This window comes from Sarcophilus harrisii, chromosome 1, assembly GCF_902635505.1.
Source record: "Sarcophilus harrisii chromosome 1, mSarHar1.11, whole genome shotgun sequence".
NCBI lineage: Eukaryota > Metazoa > Chordata > Mammalia > Dasyuromorphia > Dasyuridae > Sarcophilus > Sarcophilus harrisii.
The window spans coordinates 710,123,979-710,135,048 of record NC_045426.1 but is presented as its reverse complement, the minus strand read 5'-3'; positions in this window follow the sequence as shown (position 1 = coordinate 710,135,048).

Here is an 11,070-nt window from a genome sequence, read left to right as displayed (position 1 = left end):
GGCAAAAGTCAAGAAAAAAAGGTCCCTCTCTCAGGGCCACGTGGTCTCAGAGGGGAGAAGTCCCCAAGGCTCTCCCCTTATTTATAGCACCATCTCTCATCGGACGCCATGAACTAAAAGCCAAGAGAGAGCCACGAGAGCCATGGCAGACGCTCAGCCTCGTCCCAGTCAGTCTGAGCATGTTCTCCCCCAGGTCTGGCTCTCCTTGTTTGCTTGGAGATTCTCCCCGTTCTTCCTCTTTACCTCTGCCCCTTAGAATGCTGACTTCCTTCGAGATTCTGCTGAAAACTCCCTTCTGCAGGAAGCCCCTCCCAATCCACAGCCCCCCCCCCAGCTAGTCCCCCCCCCAGGCCACCTTGTTCTGCTTTGGATGGGCCTTGTACATATATAATACCTGCTCAGATATAATTTAACATTATATCGCTGTATGTGTGCTTGTGTGCATGTATGTGGGTATATATACACGTTACACACACACATATCTACATATACATGTACATACAGATAAATTATATATTATAATACATATACACACATATTATGTATACACATTATATACACATTATACATATGTATACATCTCTATGTGCATCTACCTGGAGGTAGGAGGTGGGCAGGCAGGGAGGCACGTTGCATCTCCTCAGTAAAACAGAAGCTTTTGTCAGCAGGGACGTGTTTCCTTTAGTTGTTGTTTTAACTCCAGTTTAACACATAGCAAGTGCTGGTATGCAGTAAGTGCCTAATAAATGCTTGTTGATGATACATTCTAATCTGGGGCCTTTTTGAGTAGGGCAGGCGGTCCATTGCCTTGCTCTGTTTCATTTGGGACCATGACGGTCTTTTCCTGTTTTCATTCCCTCCGCTCATCGATGAGCTTTGAGGGCGCGGGGGGGGGGGGGGGGGTATTATTTACCCTGCTGTCCCCTCTCACCCCCGATTCAGCGGCTGGCTCAGGCCGGTGTTTCCCGGGCTTGGAGATAGATCGTGGGTCGGCCCCTCTGGCCCCGGGAGGCGGGACAGCGTTGGGAGGCCAGAGCTCCTGTATGCTCTCAGAGAAGGGTGGGGGCGGGGGAGGGGGTTAGCATCCCACCTGTGCACGGCACAGGAACAGGAATTAGCCGTGCACACATAGCCCGGAGGATCCAGGAGTGCAGGTGCTGACAGCCAAATTACTGGAGGAACACAGCCTGGGAGTGTGTGGGGAGGGGGCTGCCCCCGGGCGGCGGCGGCGGAGGAACTCCTGCGTCCAGCCCTGAACAGGAGCTTTCTACCTCCAGCAATTACATGGAATATTGAACTCTTCTGGATGGATGCTGATCTTTGACCCAAGGCTCCTGTCTGTAAATGAATCCTTTAATTCGGGCCTTCTCCTGCTGGCCTTCATGGTCAGCCAGGCACAGGAAGGGAGGGCGGGACAGACCACTTGGGATAATTGAGCTAGGGGGGGGAGGGGGGATCCCTTTCCCGACCAGACGCCGGGCGTGCCTGGCCTGCTCCCCTTCCTCCCCCCTGACCTCCGGGGCTCGGACTGTTGTCGCCCTCCACCATTCCGGCCTCTGGCTTTCCCTGACCCATCTCCCATTCCCGAGTGGGATGGCCCTTCTCCCCCCTCCCTTTTCCCATAATACACTTCACCCTTCCGCACCCCAACTTTCCCCACTGTGGTTTCCATATGTCCCGGGCTGGTGTATGAAAGTACATGGAAATTTGGGGGGAGCCTCGTGGAAGCCATGGATGACATGCAATGATGACACAGAAAAGGTTTAGAAACTCAGAAATGTAGAGTATCGGACAACGATGTAGTCCATCTTTAAATATACTCAAAATTTATAATAAAGTGTAAACACAACATAAAAAAATGAAGACTTCTCTAGTAGGAAGGGAGGGCCAAAACATTTTACACAAGCCTTCCAGATCACAGGGGCCTCCCCCAACCCCCGAGGGGTGGAAAGGCACGGGCTTTGCCCCTGCCACCCTTGTGGATAGCCCCCCGTAGGTGGCTGGACAAGCACCGGGTCACTGACTCTCTGCCTGGGTCTGTCTGGCATCCGTCTCCAGGGGAGGGGCCGCCCGAGGTTCTCCAAATTTTGTCAGAATCACAGAGTTAGTATGTGTCTGAGTCCAGATTTGAACTCAGATCCTCCTGACTCCAGGCCCAGAACTTTACCCACTGTGTCAACTAGCTGTAATAGATAGGGCAGGAATAATTGGAGGGGGATTACCAACCCCCTGTGGAGGGGACCCCTTGGTGAGCTTAAAAGAATGAGGGATACCCCAAACCAAGGTGAGGAAGGAGTTCATTCTAGGCACTGGAGAAAGTCTGTGCAAACTCCTGGGGCTATAGTATAATACAGGATAGTTTTATTCCCAAAGTCCAAGGTGCTCTTTCAGAAAGTAACAGGAAAATAAGAAAAAAGAAACAAAAAAGCAAAGAAAAAAACAAGCAAACAACAAAGCAAAGAAACAACAAAGTAACAGGAATAATTGGAGGGAATCAGATTAACCTTCCTGTAGGAGGTGACCCTTGAGCTGAGCTTGAAAAGAAGTGAGGGATACTCCTAAACCAAGGTGAGGAAGGAGTTCATTCTAGGCACTGGAGAAAGTCTGTGCAAACTCCTGGGGCTATAGTATAATACAGGATAGTTTTATTCCCAAAACCCAAGGTGCTCTTTCAGAAAGTAACAGGAAAATAAGAAACAAGAAACAAAACAAAGAAACAAAGAAAGAACAAAGTAACAGGAATAATGGCAAAGCAATCTTGGATTCTTTCTTTCAAAGAGCTAATCGGGCTGCACCACTATTAACTTATTAATTTTTACCCTTGCCTCAGGTGGCATATGGGAGTAGGTGGGATCCCCAGTTTGCAAGTGACATTGAGGTTCAGGGAGATTAAATGATTTGCCCACTGTCACGCTATAGCCAGCGGTGAAATGAGATTACAAATCATTTCTACTAATTAAGCATTTAAAGCTTTCTTCCTTCAAACCTCTGTTTCTTTTAGTATTTAAAAGTCCTGTTTGGGGGGCTTACCTACCAGAGAAAAAGCCTTTGGGAAGAATTCTGCCTGTAGACTTGAGATGTTTAAGTTATGTTTCCAGGAAATACCTGCTCAGCTATTTCTACAAAGCTCGTATTTACACATAACACCATGTCATGGAAATGAGCCTAGGACTCCGGGGAAGGCCAAAAAATCACCCCCAGATTCCCTCGTTTCACATTTCCAGTTAGGGTTCATTTTTTTCCAGAATAATTGATGTGTTGAGACTGTAATCTTTCAAGAACAGAGATTATATTAGAAAGAAAAGAAAAAGAAAGGAAGGAAGGAAGGAAGGAAGGAAGGAAGGAAGGAAGGAAGGAAGGAAGGAAGGAAGGAAGGAAAGGAGGGAAGGAGGGAGGGAGAAAGAAAGGAAGGAAGGAAGGAAGAAGGAAGGAAGGAAGGAAGGAAGGAAGGAAGGAAGGAAGGAAGGAAGGAAGGAAGGAAGGAAAGGAGGGAAGGAGGGAGGGAGAAAGAAAGGAAGGAAGGAAGGAAGGAAGGAAGGAAGGAAGGAAGGAAGGAAGGAAGGAAGGAAGGAAGGGAAAGGAGGGAAGGAGGGAGGGAGAAAGAAAGGAAGGAAGGAAGAAAGGAAGGAAGGAAGGAAGGAAGGAAGGAAGGAAGGAAGGAAGGAAGGAAGGAAAGGAAGGGAAGGAGGGAGGGAGAAAGAAAGGAAGGAAGGAAGGAAGAAAGAAAGAAAGAAAGAAACAAAGAAACAAAGAAAGAAAGGAAGGAAGGGGAAGGAAGAAAAGAAGGAAAAAAGGAAGAGAAAGAAAGAAAGAAAAAGAGGGAGGAAAGAAAGAAAAAGAGGGAGGAGAGAAGGAAGAAAGGAAAAGAGAAAAGAAGGGAGGAAAGGAGGGAGGGAGGAAGGGAGGAAGGAAAGAGGGAAGGGAGGAAGGAAGGAAGGAAGGAAGGAAGGAAGGAAGGAAGGAAGGAACTAAACAAGGAAGGGGGAAGGGAGAAAGAAAGCAAGGAAGGATAAAGAAGAAAAAGTTAACATGTTCAGAAGACCTTTAGCTAGGAGACCAAACTCTGGAAGATCCCTGTATCATTTTCTGGCGTACCTCCTTTCATTTCTAGGCTCTGTTACTAACTAGACATCAGCAAAGACGCCATACTTTATATGTCCTATCTCATTCGGTCCTCTTATTGCCCTGCAAGGTAGGTGCTATTATTATCCACTATTTACAAACGAGGAAATTGAGGCTGAGGGAGTTTAAAGGACACAGCTAATAAGTTTCTGATTCAGGATTCAGTCTCAGGCCTTCCTGGCTCGGACTGTCCCCCCTCTTCCTCCTCTGCTCTGCCCACTGACCTCCCTGGCTTCCTTTAAGCCCCAACTAAAATCCTACCTGCTTCAGGAAGCCTTTTCCACACCTTCTTAATTCTAGGGCCTCCCCCATGTTCTTTCCTAATTATTCTGCACTTCACTTGCTTTGTATACATTTGTTTCCTCATCTTCCCCGTTAGACTGTAAGCTCCTTGAAGGCTTTTGCCTCTCTTATTATCCCTGTGCCTGGCACCTTGTAGGTGCTTAATAAATGCTTATTGATTGGTTCTCTCTGCTCTGCCAAGTTGCCTCTATACATCCCTGCCGTGTCTCTGACCTAACATCTAGCTCCTGCCGAGAAGAATGTGAGTGCTGAATCTGGACTAACTGTTTTAGATGTTCTCCCTGGCTTTTATAAGCCATTCTGGGCGTAGGACCTGGTGATGGACATAAAGCATGTGTCCATACTTGCCCCCCAACGAGGCTAGCTGCTCTTCTGGACTGACTGGAAATGAGTACGACCCGGGTTCTTGAGGCTGATTCCTGCCGCCATTGTGTTGGCCACCATGCCACGGTGCCATATGATTGGAAAACTACAATGGCGCCGTCTGTCATCTGAGAAAACCCACTGAGCCTTAAACAAAAGGACCATCCCACGCTATGGGATCCCCTCTCCAGGGCTGTTGACAAGCACCTCTCCACCAAAAGTGCCCGGGAATGGCCAGCCATCCCTTTTTGTACCGAGGATTTCAAACCCCTGTCCAGCTCAATGGAAAGGTACACAGTTCCTGTAGAGCAGAAACAACTGCCCAAACAGAGAGGAGAACCCAATCCAGACGGCACGAGGTTGGGCCGGACCAAACTCTGCCATCCTACAAATTGTTGGACTTGACGTCCTGCCCTTCGTTTTCCCTTCCTCTCTTCACTCCCTCTTTGAGGGAAGGGTTTCATGGCTTATACATAAGCTGGAAGGAGACCTAGTCGGGAAAGATGGAGGGTGGATCCCAACTCCCTGGTGAACACCAGAAATTCCCTTTTGTGGGATTCCAACTGGTCCCAGGGGAAGGAGCTAAGCCCAGTGAAGGGAAGTTCGAGGGAGACCCATCTGGGCTTAATCTAAGTATAGATTCCTAATAGTGACAGGGGCTTTGGATGGAGCAGGCTCTAGAGGAAGAGAGTTCCAGGGCCCCAGAGGTTGGGATGCATGAAAGGTCTTCAGGAGAAGGGGAGCCGCGTCCAGGGCTCTGCAGAGGACATTCAGGCTGAACCATAAGTAGCGATGGGGTAGTGGGAAGAGTAGAAAACTTTGCAATAGAGAAGCTGGGTTCACGTCCTAAGGTCACCTACTGAGCCAGCATCCTACGTCAAGTGCCCTGATGCCCGCGTTGGTCTGGTCTCTAGCAGAGAGAAGCAGACAAAGGATCCTTAGGGGATGTGAATTGATGTCGATTTGAAATGTAGCATCACCCACTTTATTGTAGTTTTCTTTCCCTTGTTAAGTAGTTCTTGATTCCATCTTCCTTCGGCCCAGGGGCCATGTGTTGGACACCTCTGCTTTAGGGCGTCTCAAGGGGCAGAGCTTCATGTGTTGGGATGCAGAAGGACCTTCACCACCCTCTAGCCCAAGCCCTTGGTCCCCCAAGGGGAACGGCACTGCCCAAGTTCACACAGGAGCAGGGTTTTCTCCTACCACCGACAATCTATGCTCACCTAAGAGAAGGGGACGCTTTTAATGACTCTACCTTGCTACCTCCTCTGGCTCGAAATATGCAAAGATGGTTGACTTTCCTCACGTGTAAAATCAGAGGATTGCATCAGGTGATCGACAGATCCCTTTCTAGCCCTCAATTCCCTCCTGTACCTTCGAGCTTTGGGATTGGAGGGATTTGTGAACAAGCAAGCGACTTCTTGGGATCTCCATCATTCCCCTCTCCCCGAGAGAATGCCCTCTGTACCCAGTCAGTACTCTGGCTTCCTTTCCCAGATAATCCCTTTGCGTGGGATCCACCTCTGTGTCCCCGGTGATTTCTGAACCAGCTTTGTCCTAGCCAGGCTCGCATGATGAGGAGTCGCTATTGACTGGGCGAGTGCTGGACACCCAGGAGGCTGTAAGAAATGTGTCAGCCCCGGACACTGGCTTCATGGGACTGACATTGAGTTTGGAAAATGACTCAGCCGTGTAGGTGAGAAAAGCCGCTGTGCCAGAAATGAATGAAATGCTCCCCCACCCAGGAGGGGCCCAGACTGGCAGGCACGTCCGAAAAATGGATGTGGTGGAGTCGGGGTAGGAAGACCACCGTGAGTGGGCCCTGAAATGGCAGCCTCTCCCCTCCCAAGTCACCCGCCATGCCCTCTCTGGGTCCCTTCCCCTGCCAGGGGAGCAAAGAGGAAGGTGTGGCGGGCAAGGTTTGTCAACAGCATGTTACCGAGGCCGCTTGTTTTCCTTGGGTCCCCTAAGACCTGGGCACATTGTTATCAGGGCAGGGTGATTATTTAGATGGAAGTGGCTGCTTCCCTTGTTTGGCTCTTCCCGGATGGCTAAATTTACCCGGCTCGGAATTTCCACGGCTATATTAAAAAGGTCTGGGGAATGGGAAAGAGGGGAGGCGAGCAGGTGACTTTTCACCTTGACCGGCCCCCAGCCTCGGGTCTGTTAGCTAAAAAACAAAACAAAACAAAAAAACAAAACCAGGGAAGCAACAAGAAAGTCATTTCCCTTGAAATTCCTGAGCCCCTTATTCATGAGCCGAGAAAGGGCCCCCGCTTCCCGCTGGCACGGCGTACCACACCCAAAGCTGGCCCACTCACTACCCTGTTGGCCTTAGCAAGGGGCTGCTCCCTCGTAGTTTACCTGCACAATCTCGCTGCCCGTCTGCTGCCAGAGAACTGTGGGATCCCGAGTCCAAACTGTCCCAAACTCAAATCTGAGGGCAAGAAAAGGGCTCTGGTAAAGCCTGGAAGGGGAGCTCTGACAATATCACCCCAGCCTCGAGCTGACACCTCTAAAAAGGCATAAAAGTGGAATGGAGAAGGAGATCCCCCTGTGGAAACGGGGAGTCCATGTTTTATCTGGAAATGGAAACCAGCGGGGTACAAGCAAAGTCTGATTCATGGGGCATAATGAATGGAACCTCATGGGGAAGTGACCACCAGTCAGCCATGGGAACTCGGGTAAATCATTGGCTCCACTGAGATTTGATTTACTCAGCTATAAAATGCGACTGGATGGTCTGGAAAGCTCTCCTGAACCCAATCATGCTGGGCTTTGGAGTCCCAAAAAGCACAAAAAGCAAAAGAAACTGGCTTCCTTGTCCCCAAAGCAGTGGCCCCCACAACATCCCCAAGAGGAGCCCCATATTTAGCATCTGCTTAAGAAATGCTTTTTCCAAGCATTTGATAAAATCCAACATCCATTCCTAATAAAAACACTTGAGAGTATAGGAATAAATGGACTTTTTCTTAAAATAGTCAGGAGCATATATTTAAAACCATCAGTAAGCATCATATGCAATGGGGAAAAACTGGAACCTTTCCCAGTAAGATCTGGAGTGAAGCAAGGTTGCCCACTATCACCATTATTATTCAATATTGTATTAGAAACGCTAGCTTTAGCAATAAGAGTCGAGAAAGAGATTAAAGGAATCAGAATAGGCAATGAGGAAACCAAACTATCACTCTTTGCAGATGACATGATGGTATACTTAGAGAACCCCAGAGATTCTACTAAAAAGCTATTAGAAATAATCCATAACTTTAGCAAAGTTGCAGGTTATAAAATAAATCCCCATAAATCCTCAGCATTTTTATACATCACCAACAAAATCCAACAGCAAGAGATACAAAGAGAAATTCCATTCAGAATAACTGTCGACAGCATAAAATATTTGGGGATCTATCTACCAAAAGAAAGTCAGGAATTATATGAGCAAAATTACAAAAAAACTTTGCACACAAATAAAGTCATACTTAAACAATTGGAAAAATATTAAGTGCTCCTGGATATGCTGAGTGAATATAATAAAGATGACAATACTCCCTAAACTAATCTATTTATTTAGTGCTATACCAATCAGACTTCCAAGAAAATATTTTAATGATCTAGAAAAAATAACAACAAAATTCATATGGAATAATAAAAGGTCGAGAATCTCAAAAGAATTAATGAAAAAAAATCAAATGAAGGTGGCCCAGCTGTACCTGACCTAAAACTATATTATAAAGCAGCAGTCACCAAAACCATTTGGTATTGGCTAAGAAATAGATTAGTTGATCAGTGGAACAGGTTAGGTTCACAAGACAGAATAGTCAACTATAGCAATCTAGTGTTTGACAAACCCAAAGATCCTAACTTTTGGGATAAGAAATCATTATTTGACAAAAACTGCTGGGATAACTGGAAATTAGTATGGCAGAAATTAGACATGGACCCACTCTTAACACCATATACCAAGATAAGATCAAAATGGGTCCATGATTTAGACATAAAGAATGAAATCAAAAATAAATTGGAGGAAGATAGGATAGTTTATCTCTCAGACTTGTGGAGGAGGAAGAGATTTATGAACTAGAGACCATTATTGATCACAAAATAGAAAATTTTGATTACATCAAGTTAAAAAGCTTCTGTACAAACAAAACTAATGCAAACAAGATTAGAAGGGAAGTAACAAACTGAGAAAACATCCTCACAGTTAAAGGTTCTGATAAAGACCTCATTTCCAAAATATGTAGAGAACTGACTCTAATTTATAAGAAACCAAGCCATTCTCCAATTGACAAATGGTCAAAGGATATGAACAGACAATTTTCAGATGATGAAATTGAAATTATTATCACTCAGATGAAAGAGTGTTCCAAATCACTATTAATCAGAAAAATGTAAATTAAGACAACTCTGAGATACCACTACACACCTGTCAGATTGGCTAAGATGACAGGAAAAAATAATGATGATTGTTGGAGGGGATGCGGGAAAACTGGGACACTGATACTTTGTTGCTCGTGGAGTTGTGAACAAATCCAACCATTCTGAAGAGCAATCTGGAATTATGCCCCAAAAGTTACCAAACTGTGCATACACCCTTTGACCCAGCAGTGCTGCTACTGGGCTTATACCCCAAGGAGATACTAAAGAAGGGAAAGGGACCTGTATGTGCCAAAATGTTTGTGGCAGCCCTGTTTGTGGTGGCTAGAAACTGGAAAATGAATGGATGCCCATCAATTGGAGAATGGTTAGGTAAATTGTGGTATATGAATGTTATGGAATATTATTGTTCTGTAAGAAATGACCAGCAGGATGAATACAGAGAGGCTTGGAGAGACTTACATGAACTGATGCTGAGGGAAATGAGCAGGACCGGGAGATCATTATATACTTCAACAACAATACTATATGATGATCAATTCTGATGGACATGGCCTTCTCCAGCAATGAGATGAACCAAATAAGTTCCAATAGAGCAGAAATGAATTGAACCAGTTACACCCAGGGAAAGAACTCTGGGAGATGACTATGAACTACTATATAGAATTCCCAATCCCTCTATTTTTGTCCGCCTGCATTTTGGATTTCCTTCACAGGCTCATTGTACACGATTTCGAAGTCCAGTTCTTTTTGTACAGCAAAATAACTGTATGGACATGTATACATATATTGTATTTGACTTGTACTTTAACATATCTAACATGTATTAGTCAACCTGCCATGGGGGGGGGGGGGTGGAGAGGAAAGAGGGGGAAAGTTGGAACAAAAGGTTTTACAATTGTCAATGCTGAAAAATTACCCAGGCATATATCTTGTAAATAAAAAGCTATATAAAAAATGCTTTTTCCTTCATTTATTCATTTTTGTATGGCAGGAGTAGCACCAGGGAGCCTTCCCCTGATCTCTCCACTAGGCTTCCTGACCCAGTAGTGACCCTAGTGAGAGGCAGCCCCAGTCTCAGGGTTTCAGAGATGGGATCATCACCCCTTGAATTTCCCATGGTGCTGAGCATTGCCCAGCTACTTTCCCAGTGTCCTTCTCTATCACTTACCAAAGCTCTGCGTCTCCCAGGGCCCCCTCCAGGCTTAGCGTTCCCAAACAATGCCTCATATGTATGCTTCTGCATCAGAATTTCTTAATTCCCTGCCTTCTTTCCCCAAGCTCCTATTCAAGCTAACAAATAAGTGTTTGTAAAATAATTTGTGATCCTGTTCATGGCTGATTGGGACAAATATCAGAGGTTTCCTGAAGAAATGAGACCCAAAGATGGGATTTCCAAGCACATTCTTCATATCCTACCTACAATCAAGGGTTTCTCTGGTGGGAACCCAATGATCCCACTTACAATCAATGGTTTCTGGGAGGGAACCCAATGGTCCCACCTACAATCAATGGTTTCTGGGGGGGAACCCAATGGTCCCACCTACAATCAATGGCTTCTGGGGGGGAACCCAATGGTCCCACCTACAATCAATGGCTTCTGGGGGGGAACCCAATGGTCCCACCTGCAATGAATGGTTTTGGGGAGGAACCCAATAGTCCCACCTATAATCAATGGTTTTTCTGGGGAAACCCAATGGTCCTCCATACAATTAAGGGCTTCTCTTGGGAGGAACCCAGTGATTCTCTCTATTTTGTAGATGAGAGATTCAAACATCAAAAGATTTTAAATAGAAAGACCTTTAAAAATGATTGATTCTGGACCCCTCATCTGAAAGACAGGAACAGTGCAATTTCTGAGGCTGGATAAGTGACAAACTAGAAACCTAGAAACTTGCCTCTAGA